We start from the raw sequence: 10,908 nt of genomic DNA on the forward strand, positions 1-10,908 counted from the left end.
TGGCACAGGTTGCCCAGAGAAGCTGTGGCTGCCACCTCCCTGACAGTGTTCAAGGCCAGGTTGGATGGAGCTCTGAGCAACCTGGTCTGGTGGAAGGGTTCCCTGATCATGGCAGGGGGGTTGGAACCAGATGATCTTTAAGGTCCCTTCCAACCCAAACCATTCTGTGATTCCATCATTCATGTTCTCACCTGTGGAAAGCTGCTCTGGAGAGCAGCGCCCTACCTAAGACCTTGAGATGAACGTTGGTTTCTCCGTACCACCAAAGCCTTCTTGTGTCATCTGGGGCAATTCTGCACTCTCGAGAGCGCACAAGCGTGCTGGGAAGATGCGATTCCCTGCTGAGCTTGGCAGGGTTGGTTATTAGAGAAATGAGAGCTCTCTAAGGGTAATTTGATCAAAAGTATTGAATGAGGATATGAGCTGATAACACCTAAACCCCAGGCTGCCTAGTTGTGCCTTTGCTACTGGGTGTGATTTTAGCTTTGCTGAGTGTAGCAATGCACAGTGTGATATTCACCTTCCTTCTTTTGCCATTAAACTGGTGGGGCAAAAAAGCCAAAAACTAGAATTTTTATTGAAACAGCTCTATCTGCAAAAATAAACCCGACACTGACGGTGAAATCCAGCGTTGGCGATGGAGTTCCTGTAGATGTCCCACGAGAAACTGCGCAGATTCCAAAATCATCCTTCATTTCTATCAACAGCTTCCAACCCAACGCCTCTCAGAAATCATTTTTCCAGAGAACAGAGCGAAAAGGGACCTTTTCAGCACCGTTTCCTCCTCCCCAGAGGCAGGATCAGCTCTTCTCTGTATAAAACGCAGTCACTCGTATCCAACCTATCTCTAAGAAATTGCCAGCGCTGAGATTCGGCGGTAGACGTGCCACAACCAAAATTGCCTGAACTACCCACACTATAGAAAAAAAAATAAAGTGTGTGTATATATATATATTTTTTTTTTTCTGATGGCTAAACTGAAGCTATCACTTAAGCCCATCGCTGCTTCTCGCATTTAGAGGGGAAGAGGATGACCTTTTCCCTTCTGCTTCAATATTTAGGTAGAAGGAAAAAAGCGGCCTTAAATATTTGCAAAGGGTTCTACTAGCTCTTGCCCAGGTCTGGTTTTCTCTGGACTAAATAGCTCCAAATCCTTTGGGGTTTTTTGGGGTGGGACTGGGGGGTTTGGGGGGTTTGATTGGGTTTTCTCTTTTTTTTGTCCGTGCCTGCGGTTTGCTGCTTTTGCAAGGAGGAGGGGTGCTCGCGTCCGGGCAGGGACGCGCTGCCGCATCCCAGCTCACCCGCTCCTCGCCCGCGCTGTGCTCCGCAGCTCGACTGTTCCTACGCAAGCAGCAAGTTTTCCCCTTGTTTCTGCTAAATTGCAGCCTATTTTGTTTTGGTTTGCTGTTGGTTTTTTGGTTTTTTTCCCAGGCTATTTCTCAAACGTGTCAAGATTGTTTTGAAGTTCCAGCCCATCCTCCGAAGTACTTGAAGTCCCTCCCGGCTTGGTATCATTTGCAGCTGTAAGAAGCAAATTTTCTATTCATGCAAGTAATTATTAAAAAAATATTTTGAGGAGTGCCAGGCCTGGGACAGATCCCCCGGGGACTCCCGGGCTGTGTACCTCTTCAGTTTCCCGGCGGATCGCAAATAACTCCTTGGAGCAACGTTCCCTCCTTCCAGCACTGCTTCCCTCCGGCTTCGTGTCGCCTGTCCCTGCCATCTTCCCTCCTCCAGCCGCGCCGGGGACGCGGGGATGTGAGCAGGGGCTGGCGTCGCAATTTAATTTCGACTTCAGCTCGCCTGACTTGAGCTTCTGGACGTTGGGTCTTACAAAAGCTTGGCTGAAGGTGCCCGTTGCTTGTTTTCCGTAGTCGCCCTCGGAGACCATGATTCTAATCCCCCCTGTAACTTTATCTTTGAGAAACCGAGTGACGGTGCATGCTCTCTGAGCTTTCCACCCTCAGACGTCTTTACCAGGCACCCGCTTCACCCCGTGACCTTCTTTCTGCATCCTCCTTTAATCGAGGACACCGGGACAGATACCACCATTGACTGTTTCTCTTTAGCATTAATAGAAACCAAACTCTTTCTGTGTGATCTTCACCCTGGAAATTGTTTTGTTTGGGTGCTCGTTTTCTATGACTTAGGCAAGGGAGGAAAATTCACTCTTTTCTCTGTACATGAATATTTACTGAATAAGACGATTTCTCGCCTTTCAGGTTACCAGTTTATACCCCTGTCACGATGGAAAGGTTCCCATTGATTCCAGGGACCTAAAGCCAGAGGGGAGCAAAGGTGCTTTGGACTTAGTGCCGTATCTGCTTTGCAACTCCACCAAGTGCCAGTCTTAAAAATCACTCCTGAACCAAAATTATCTAAGGAAAAAAGTAAAAATTGGGTTTGTTCTAAGAAAAGAGCTAAAAGTTAAGAGTGTACTTGGAGGCTGATGTAGAAGAAGCAGTTGGTATCTAGCATGCGCTTGGTCTCGAGTCGCCCATGTCCCGCTGAGCTCTCGGAAACAACGACCAAAGCCACCAGGCAGGACCAATGCATTGGCTCCAAGAGGTGGGACTTCATCTGGGCGCGCTGCCTGATCAGAAACTCCTATTCGGGGCAAATTTCTCCCGTTCCCCAGAGACTCTCTTGAATATAAATTCATCTCCGGGTAGTTCCTGTAATTCTTGATAATTACTTCAATCAAGATATCAATTTATAACTTCCTGACTAATGAAATGCTGTTTCTTACCGCGTTCTCCTTTGATATGTAAAGATGCCTTTGAACTGCGAGCCCCATGCTGGGAAGACCGGTGCAGCTTGCACACCTGGCTCGTCAGCCACCAAACCCATCGCCGCGCTGTGAACGTGACTCGTAGGTGACACCGAAGCGTTGCTGAGCTGTCGCAGAAATTTGGTCTTTAAGTTTGCACGATGCAGTGCAGGAACAGCTTAATGTATGTTTTAGCTACGGATTGGGTAAGGATTGAAGCTTATTGCTTGTTCTTGATGAAGTCTAGAGGTGAGAAGTAATAATCTAAGCTCGTCTCACTGGATTAGAATCTGGTCTGGTAAACTGCCCCATTTTCCTCTGAGTTTATCTAGCCTAATAGTCTATTCCAGCAGCGACAGGAGATAGAATATTTCAGGAGAACACGCAAGGCAAAACACCTTCAGTTCAGTCTCCCCTGCTCTCCCAGCATCAGCGGTCGCTGTGTCATGGGTGTTGGTGGGCACCAGCCTGCCCGTTCCCTCGAGTATCTGTCGGCGGCCCGATTGCCTGTGAATTTCTTCAACCCTTCTTTAAATCTATGAATGCATTTGCCTCTTGTTGGCAACCTGCTGACTGAAGGAGTTATTTGTTTTCAACTGATCTCATACTCCTTCGAGTAATAGTTTTGATTTGCTACACCTTGCTCATCAGCTCCCAACAATCTTCCCTTCTCCAGGCTGAAGGGTACTGAGCTTGTTGTGTCACCTCGTAAAGCAGCTGCGCCATCCCACAGGTCATTTTAGTTGGTCTGCTTTCTTCTTCTCCAACACCATCACGCTCCCCTTGGAGATCAGGGCTGCACTGTACTCAAAATGCAGACGCACCATTTTTTCATCTGAACATGAGGAAGAACTTCTCCACTCTGAGGGTGATGGAGCCCTGGAACAGGCTGCCCAGAGGGGCTGTGGAGTCTCCTTCTCTGGAGATATTCAAGACCCGCCTGGACAAGGTCCTGTGCAGCCTGCTGTAGGAGACCCTGCTTCGGTAGGGGACTAGATGACCCACAGAGGTCCCTTCCAACCCCGAACATTCTGTGATTCTGTGATTCTGCAGAGCAAAGGGATGCCCTGAGCGTTGGACGTGCTCAGGGAAGGCAGAGAAATAACAATTTCTTGGCTTTTTTTGGCTGCCACCTTGAACACACCTTGGCCGCACACTGAGCCAGCGATTTCAGGGAGCTGCTGGTGGCAATCCAAGATCTCAGCTCTAGCTGCCTGTTCCAGCCTCAGCATCCCACAACCGTGGTCAAGATCTTTTTCCTCCAGATGCTTTAAGTATTCCTGTCCTAGTTTCAGCTGGGACAGAGTTAATTTTCTTCCTGGTAGCTGGTGTCATGCTGTGTTCTGGATTTGGGATGAAAATAGTGTTGACAACACACTGGTGTTTTTAGTTGTTGCTGAGCAGTCAAGGATTTTTCAACTTCTCACGCTGGCCTGGGAAGCAGGGAGGGGACGGAGACAGGACAGCTGACCCGACCTGGCCGAAGGGATGTTCCACACCATACAGTGTCGTGCTTGGTGTATGAGCTGGGGGAGCTGGCCGGGGGACAGCAGTCGCTGCTCGTGGACAGGCTGGGTGTTGGTCATTTGGTGGTGAGCAGTGGCATTTGTGCATCACTTGTTCTGTATAGATATTATTTTTATTATTATAATCCCTTCCTTTGCTTTCATATTACACTGCCTTTATCTCAACCCACAAGGTTTTACTTTTTCCCATTCTCCTCCCCATCCCGTGGTACGGGGGGAGTGAGCGAGCGGCTGTCTGGGGCTTAGTTGCTGACTGGGGTTAAACCACGCCAATTCCTATCCCAAAGTTCATTTGAAGCTTTCTTCTCTGCTTTTCTTTTTTTCTGAGAGATTTATGGAGTTTCTTGCAGTCACTGTGGCACTTGTTGACCTCGGAAGGGCTCGCCTGTGAACGTGGAGGTGTGGGTCTGCCCTTACTCCTCCGGGTTGCTGATGCTGAAAATCCCTGGACTTGGTCTCCGGTGAACCACAACATGGACTCTTTTCTGTCCTGAGAAGTGACCACTAAAGCCCTACCTTTTGCTTTTGTCTTTTAACCAGTTTTTGACCAATAAAAGGAACTTTTCTCCAGTCCTGTGGCAACTTAGTTTCTTTAATGGTCTTGCCAAGGACTTTTAAAAAAAAATAATTATAAAATTCTGTAGTTTTCTCACCCAGAACATAGAATCCACATGCTTTTTCATGAAAACAGTTAATTTTTATTGAATCTACTTTTGTCCAGTGCCCTGAACATAACAGGAGTTAAATTGTTCATGCAGGAAAGCAGTAGCCAATAATGGCTGGAGAAAGGCCTGGGGGGAGACTACAAATATTTCTTTCCCCAAAATGTTGAAACTGCCAGGTTCAAGTTGTTAACAGAGATTGTTTCTCCAACAAAACAGCAGCGAGGACAACTTGGCTCAGCTTGCTTGACTTGGCTTGCTCGATGCACCCAGTGCAGAGGCCTCGATCTTCAAACCTGAGGTTAAGTAACGCTCAAAATAAGCCCTTTTCCCCCCAGACGAAGACGTGGCAACGCTCTGTTCCTCTGCCCTAACTCATTCCAGGACCAGCTCAAAAAGCAGGGTGATGTCAACTGCATCATGTTCTCCTCCCTTAGAGTGCATTTAGGTGTCCCACCTAGAAAAAAATGCCCCAAAGCACCAGTTCTGGTGATGGTGGTGCATGTTCTCCACCTTCCTCCTCCAAGCAATTTTTCTTTAGTACTTGAATCTTCTCATCGCCGTGCTAGAATTCAAGGGTTGTAGGTAAACTTCCTAATATTGACATTACCACGTATAAAATTGAACATGATTGTTAGAAAATTGGTAGAAAACAGGATCTGGAATCCAGTGAGAGCTCCTCTGAGAACTCAAACCTGGCTGGTGCTGGATCCAGCAGGCACCTGCTGGTGGGCAGGTTACTGGGTGCGTGAAAAATACAGAAAATACAAATTCAGGAGCTTCACTGGAGTGTCTGACAAGTCAAGGTCTTAGTTGTAGGGTGGAATCCCCTCCCTGCCTCTGACAACCAAAGAGTAAAAGTTATTCCTAGTGGAGTTTGATCCTTCAAAAAAAAAAATACGGTCCGACTTGGGATGAGGTATATTTTCACAGAATCACAGAATGTTCAGGGTTGGAAGGGACGTCTGTGGACCACCCAGTCCAACCCCCCTGCCAAAGCAGGGTCACCCACAGCAGGCTGTAGAGGACCTTGTCCAGGCGGGTCTTGAATATCTCCAGAGAAGGAGACTCCACAGCCTCCCTGGGCAGCCTGGTCCAGTGCTCCGTCACCCTCAGAGTGGAGAAGTTCTTCCTCATGTTCAGCTGGAACTTCCTCTGCTTCACTTTCTGCCCGTTGCCCCTTGTCCTGTCGCTGGGCACCACTGAAAAGAGTCTGGCCCCGTCCTCCTGACACCCACCCTGCAGATATTTAGAGGCATTTCGAAGGTCCCCTGTCAGCCTTCTCTTCTCCAGGCTGAACAAGCCCAGCTCCCTCAGCCTCTGCTCGTAGGAGAGATGCTCCAGTCTGCTCATCATTTTTGCAGCTCTGCGAGGCGGTGGCTGCCTCTCGGGCAGCGAGATGCCGGGTCAGCCCGGGCCGTGATTTGCAGCGGCGGATGGATGAACTTGGCAAGCGCCGTTGCATTGAAGAGTAACGACGTCTTCCCCGGCTTGGATCGCAGCCCTGTCACCACGCAGAGGAGGGTAAACGCCGGCACGGCCGGCAGCTGCCTGCAGGAAGGAGACCATCCTGCTCATCAAGGTCTGCCTGCACAGGGGGCTTCACCCGTGGCCTCGGGAGACCTTTCTGAACCCTCATCTCCACACCGTGATGCGAGGGTGTTGCTGAAACCAGCCAGCCCTGCCTGAATAACCGCTGTTCTTTTTTTAAATTTCTTATTTTTTTCCCAGTTTGGAAGCGGAAGGGAGAAATCAAAGGCGGGGGGCGGTGAAAAAATTTAAAAAAAATCAAGAATTGGGGTCAATGCGCCACAGCAGTATTTCACTTGTCCTTTGAGAGCTTGTCTGTGGGTGTTCTCGTTGCAAAGACGAAGCGGGAGACGTTTTCCCTTAGTAGGGCAGGCTCCCGCGCCATGGCCCTCCTCGATTGGCCATAAAAGGGCAGCGTTTGCTGCGGGACCCCCGGCTCCTCCGAAAGCCGACGGGCTTTTGGGAAGGGGCCTGCCCTGCTGCATCACGACACTGCTTGCTTTGGACCTTGAAGCCCTCGTGGTAATGCTGCTTTGGCTCATTTTCTTGTGCCTTTTGTTTTGTCTCTCTCCTCCTCCTCCCCTCAGGAGGTTGGAGGGAGAGAGGCTTGAGAGCCTCCAGGAATGTTCTTGTTTTCCATATTTTTTTTTTTTCTTTCTTTCTTTCTTTCTCTCTTGGCCTGATTTGATCCCTTCTTTTCCATGATCCGCATGCCTGCTCAGAAAACCAGCTGCTGAGTGGAAACCGGTTGCCAAGCCCAGGACACATCCCCAAAGGGTTGACCATGTCCCCAGCCTCCATCCTGTGTCCCGTGGGTGAGACCATGGCAAGCTGGAGGGCTCTTCCACCTCCTGCTCTGCTCAAGCACGTGCGTGCCCTGATGTGCTGGGGGCTCAGAGCTGCTTCAGGAAGGGTGGACACCAAGGAAGTGCATCTCACCATCTTCTGGAGCATCTATCCATGGGACTTCCAGCCTACAGAAGATGCTCAGCAGATCACGGTCATTGCACTTAAAGCCGTGAATCCAGCACAGGCAGGCAGAGCCAGCGACCGGGCATGGTACGACCTCAGCGATACCCTTCCAGGTCCACTTGGTTCTTCACAGCCTCATAGAATCATAGAAACATAGAATCATTTAGGCTGGAAAATGCCCTTAAGATCACCATGAACCTAACACTACCAAGCCCACCATTAAACCATGTCCCTAAGTGCCTCATCTACACGGCTTAAATACCTCCAGGCTCTTGCGTGGGTCCTCACAAACTCAAATCTGTCTGACTTGTTACAGGGTATCAGCTTTCTTCTCATCCCTTGTCCTTGCTGACACTTCTTTTGGAGCAGACCAAAGCTATGGAAATGCAAACTGAAATATCAGGGATCCATTATACCAAGAAAGAGGGCTGAAGTACCTCTTCTACGAGGACAGGCTGAGGGAGCTGGAGCTGTTCAGCCTGGAGAAGAGAAGGCTCCGGGGTGACCTTAGAGCAGCCTTCCAGTACCTGAAGGGGCCGACAGGAAGGATGGAGAGGGGCTTTTCACAAGAGTGTGTAATGCTAGGACAAGGGGGAGTGGCTGTAAACTAAAAGAGGGCAGATTTAGATTAGATATTAGGAGGAAATTCTTCACCATGAGGGTGGTGAAACACTGGCACAGGTTGCCCAGAGAAGCTGTGGCTGTCCCCTCCCTGGCAGTGTTCAAGGCCAGGCTGGATGGGACTTTGAGCAGCCTGGTCTAGTGGAAGATGTCCCTGCCCATGGCAGGGGGGTTGGAACCAGATGATCTTTAAGGTCCCTTCCAACCCAAACCATTCTATGGTTCTATGACTCTGTGATTCCATGAACCTCTCCTGGTTTCCCAAAACATTTTCTATTCCCTGTATTATTGTGGCTGAGCCTTCATTTGAAGACCCTTCATGACCTTATGGAGTCACTGGGTTGCTATCTCATGGCCCAGCAATAGAAAGGAAGAGGGAAATCTACAGGAGATGTGCCTTTTGTGGGCACCACACAGCTGGGAAGAGGCCGGGAGGAGACCTGACACTTCTCCTGTGTCACCAGGCCCTCCTTTCATGTGCTCTTCGTTTACCAGTTTCTCCAGAGCTTCCTCTCACTGGAGAACCCATTGCCTGACAGTGACTCAACTGAACTCTGAACCCCCAGATCCCTCTAGTGTGAGCTGAACCCCCATTACACTTTCGTTGGTCATCCTCCCCAATGATGTGTCTATGCAAGATAAGGTAGAGCCATATCCCAGGAATACTCCAGACCTTCCAGATCTTCGCATGAAGGCACCAAGAGCTTGGAGTTAGTCCCTTTCAGGAATCCCAGCAGGTGAAAAACAAAGGCTCCCATAAGAGACCAGTTGTCCATGTGCCCCATTAGAATGGGCTGCCTATGCGGAAGCGTGTTGCATCTCACCCTGCTTGGCCGTTGCATGGTGGGATGAGGAGCAGAAGAAAAGGTGGTCTAAGTGAGTTAGGACGGCCTCTGCACTTCATCGGTAACACACGAGACCAACTTGCCTGTCCTACACAATGAAGCCACCAAACCGGGCTGGGTAGGATCCCACCAAACTGGGTTGGGTGGGATTTTCTGGGAGCTTCAGGAGGTTGTTTCGGCAAATTCCACATGAGCGCATGAGTAGCTGTGGCCAACGAAACCACATTTCACCTCTTAGGAACGTTCCTGTAGTCACCCTCGTCAAATAAAGTGTTTCACCCAAATGTGTCATTGATTGTGCCCCTTCCAGGACATTGTCCCTTGCGTTAGTGGCAACAGCCACTGTGGGAACAGCTTCTCCCACATCAGGAAAGGAAAAACTGCAGCTGGCAAAGATCAGGTCTCCACGTGAGAGGTGGGCTCAGCATCCCCCAAAAGGCAAGGACCTCATGGTGAGCCCACCACAGCGGTCTCAGGGCTTTGACCATCCCTGCCTGTCCCAGCAGACCTGCGTGCTTCAGAGCTACGAGGGCTCCAAGCTCTGGAGCTCCCTGGTGCCCTCTGCCACGTCCATGAAGATGTCGCAGGGATTTGGGGTCCAAGCTCTGGATCTCCCTGTTCCCCTCTGCCCACGTCCATGAAGGTGCCGCAGGGATCTGGACTCCAAGATCTGGAGCTCACTGTTCCCCTCTGCCCACGTCCATGAAGATGCCGCAGGGATTTGGGCTCCAAGATCTGGAGCTCCTTGGTCCCCTCTGCCACGTCCATGAAGATGCCACAAGGATTTGAACTCCAAGCTCTGGAGCTCCCTGGTCCCCTCTGCCCACGTCCATGAAGATGTTGCAGGGATTTGGACTCCAAGCTCTGGAGTTCCCTGGTCCCCTTTGCCACATCCATGAAGGTGCCCCAAGGATTTGGGCTCCAGAGCAGAGCTTAAATCCCCGGCTCCCACCTCCGGCCTCATCTCACCCTCACCCCGGCACTGGCTGCGTGTCAGGCGAGTGTTTTCCAGGATCTTATGTAGCTTTTGGAAAAGTTTCCAGGCTAGAAGACACGCTGGATGGGCCAAACACTCCTCTCACAAAACTCTTTCTGATAGAGGAAAGGTGCGGTAGTGTCAGCCAGGATTTTTTCCTATAGAGCGGAGCGGGGTTGAGGGCGAGAAAGGACATTTAGGAAAAAATAAATAAATATATTAAATAAACCCAGGGCAGGCGGGACGTGGCTACGGCGACATTATGCAAAGATCCGTCCACATCTGGAAGAAGTTACTGCGCACGGCAACCAAGGCAGAGTCTAAACAAGTGCAAGACGTTACCGCATTCATGTCTGCAAAAGGGAGTGGTGAGGAAAAGGAGAAGAGCCGGGAAGGTGGGATGAAGATGGAGCAGCCCGGGGGCTCCGGGGATGCCCCCAGCCCGGACATCGCGTGGCCGATGCCCTTTGGAACTGCTGCATTCCTCTGCTTTTAGGGCTGTGGAAAGGGATTTGTTGGCCCTTGGCATCTGGGATGGTGTCCACAGGAATGGTGGGCGCAGAAGCGGGTCTTGGTGGTGGTCACCATCCCCAAGAGCCTTGGCTGGACACCTCGCGGGTCTTCTCCTGCCCTGGTGGAGCCCAGAGCCTGTCCTGGTGTTGTGGGAGCACCCTGGGACGCCGCACGGAGCCTCCGCGGGCACCTTGGGGCTGCTCCAGCTTTGCCCCCGGCGTGAGGGTTTTGGGGGGACCCGGCTCCTGGACGAGGCAGGGGGTGTTGGGGTGCTCAAACCCACCCTCAGCTCGGCGTCGGGGAGATCCAAGCAGCGTTGGGGGCAAAATAATGAAGCCCTGCTTTATTTTTGGGGGGGAGGGGATGGTTGGGGGCTGGCTGTGCCCCGCACTCCACATCCTGGGGTACGGGGAGGGGGGTTTGGGGGCCACCCAGCAGACCCCCCGCTCCTATATACCTTAACCCACCGCTACCCCCAATCTGCCTCTGCCCT

This window comes from Opisthocomus hoazin, chromosome 4 (assembly GCF_030867145.1).
Source record: "Opisthocomus hoazin isolate bOpiHoa1 chromosome 4, bOpiHoa1.hap1, whole genome shotgun sequence".
Lineage (NCBI taxonomy): Eukaryota > Metazoa > Chordata > Aves > Opisthocomiformes > Opisthocomidae > Opisthocomus > Opisthocomus hoazin.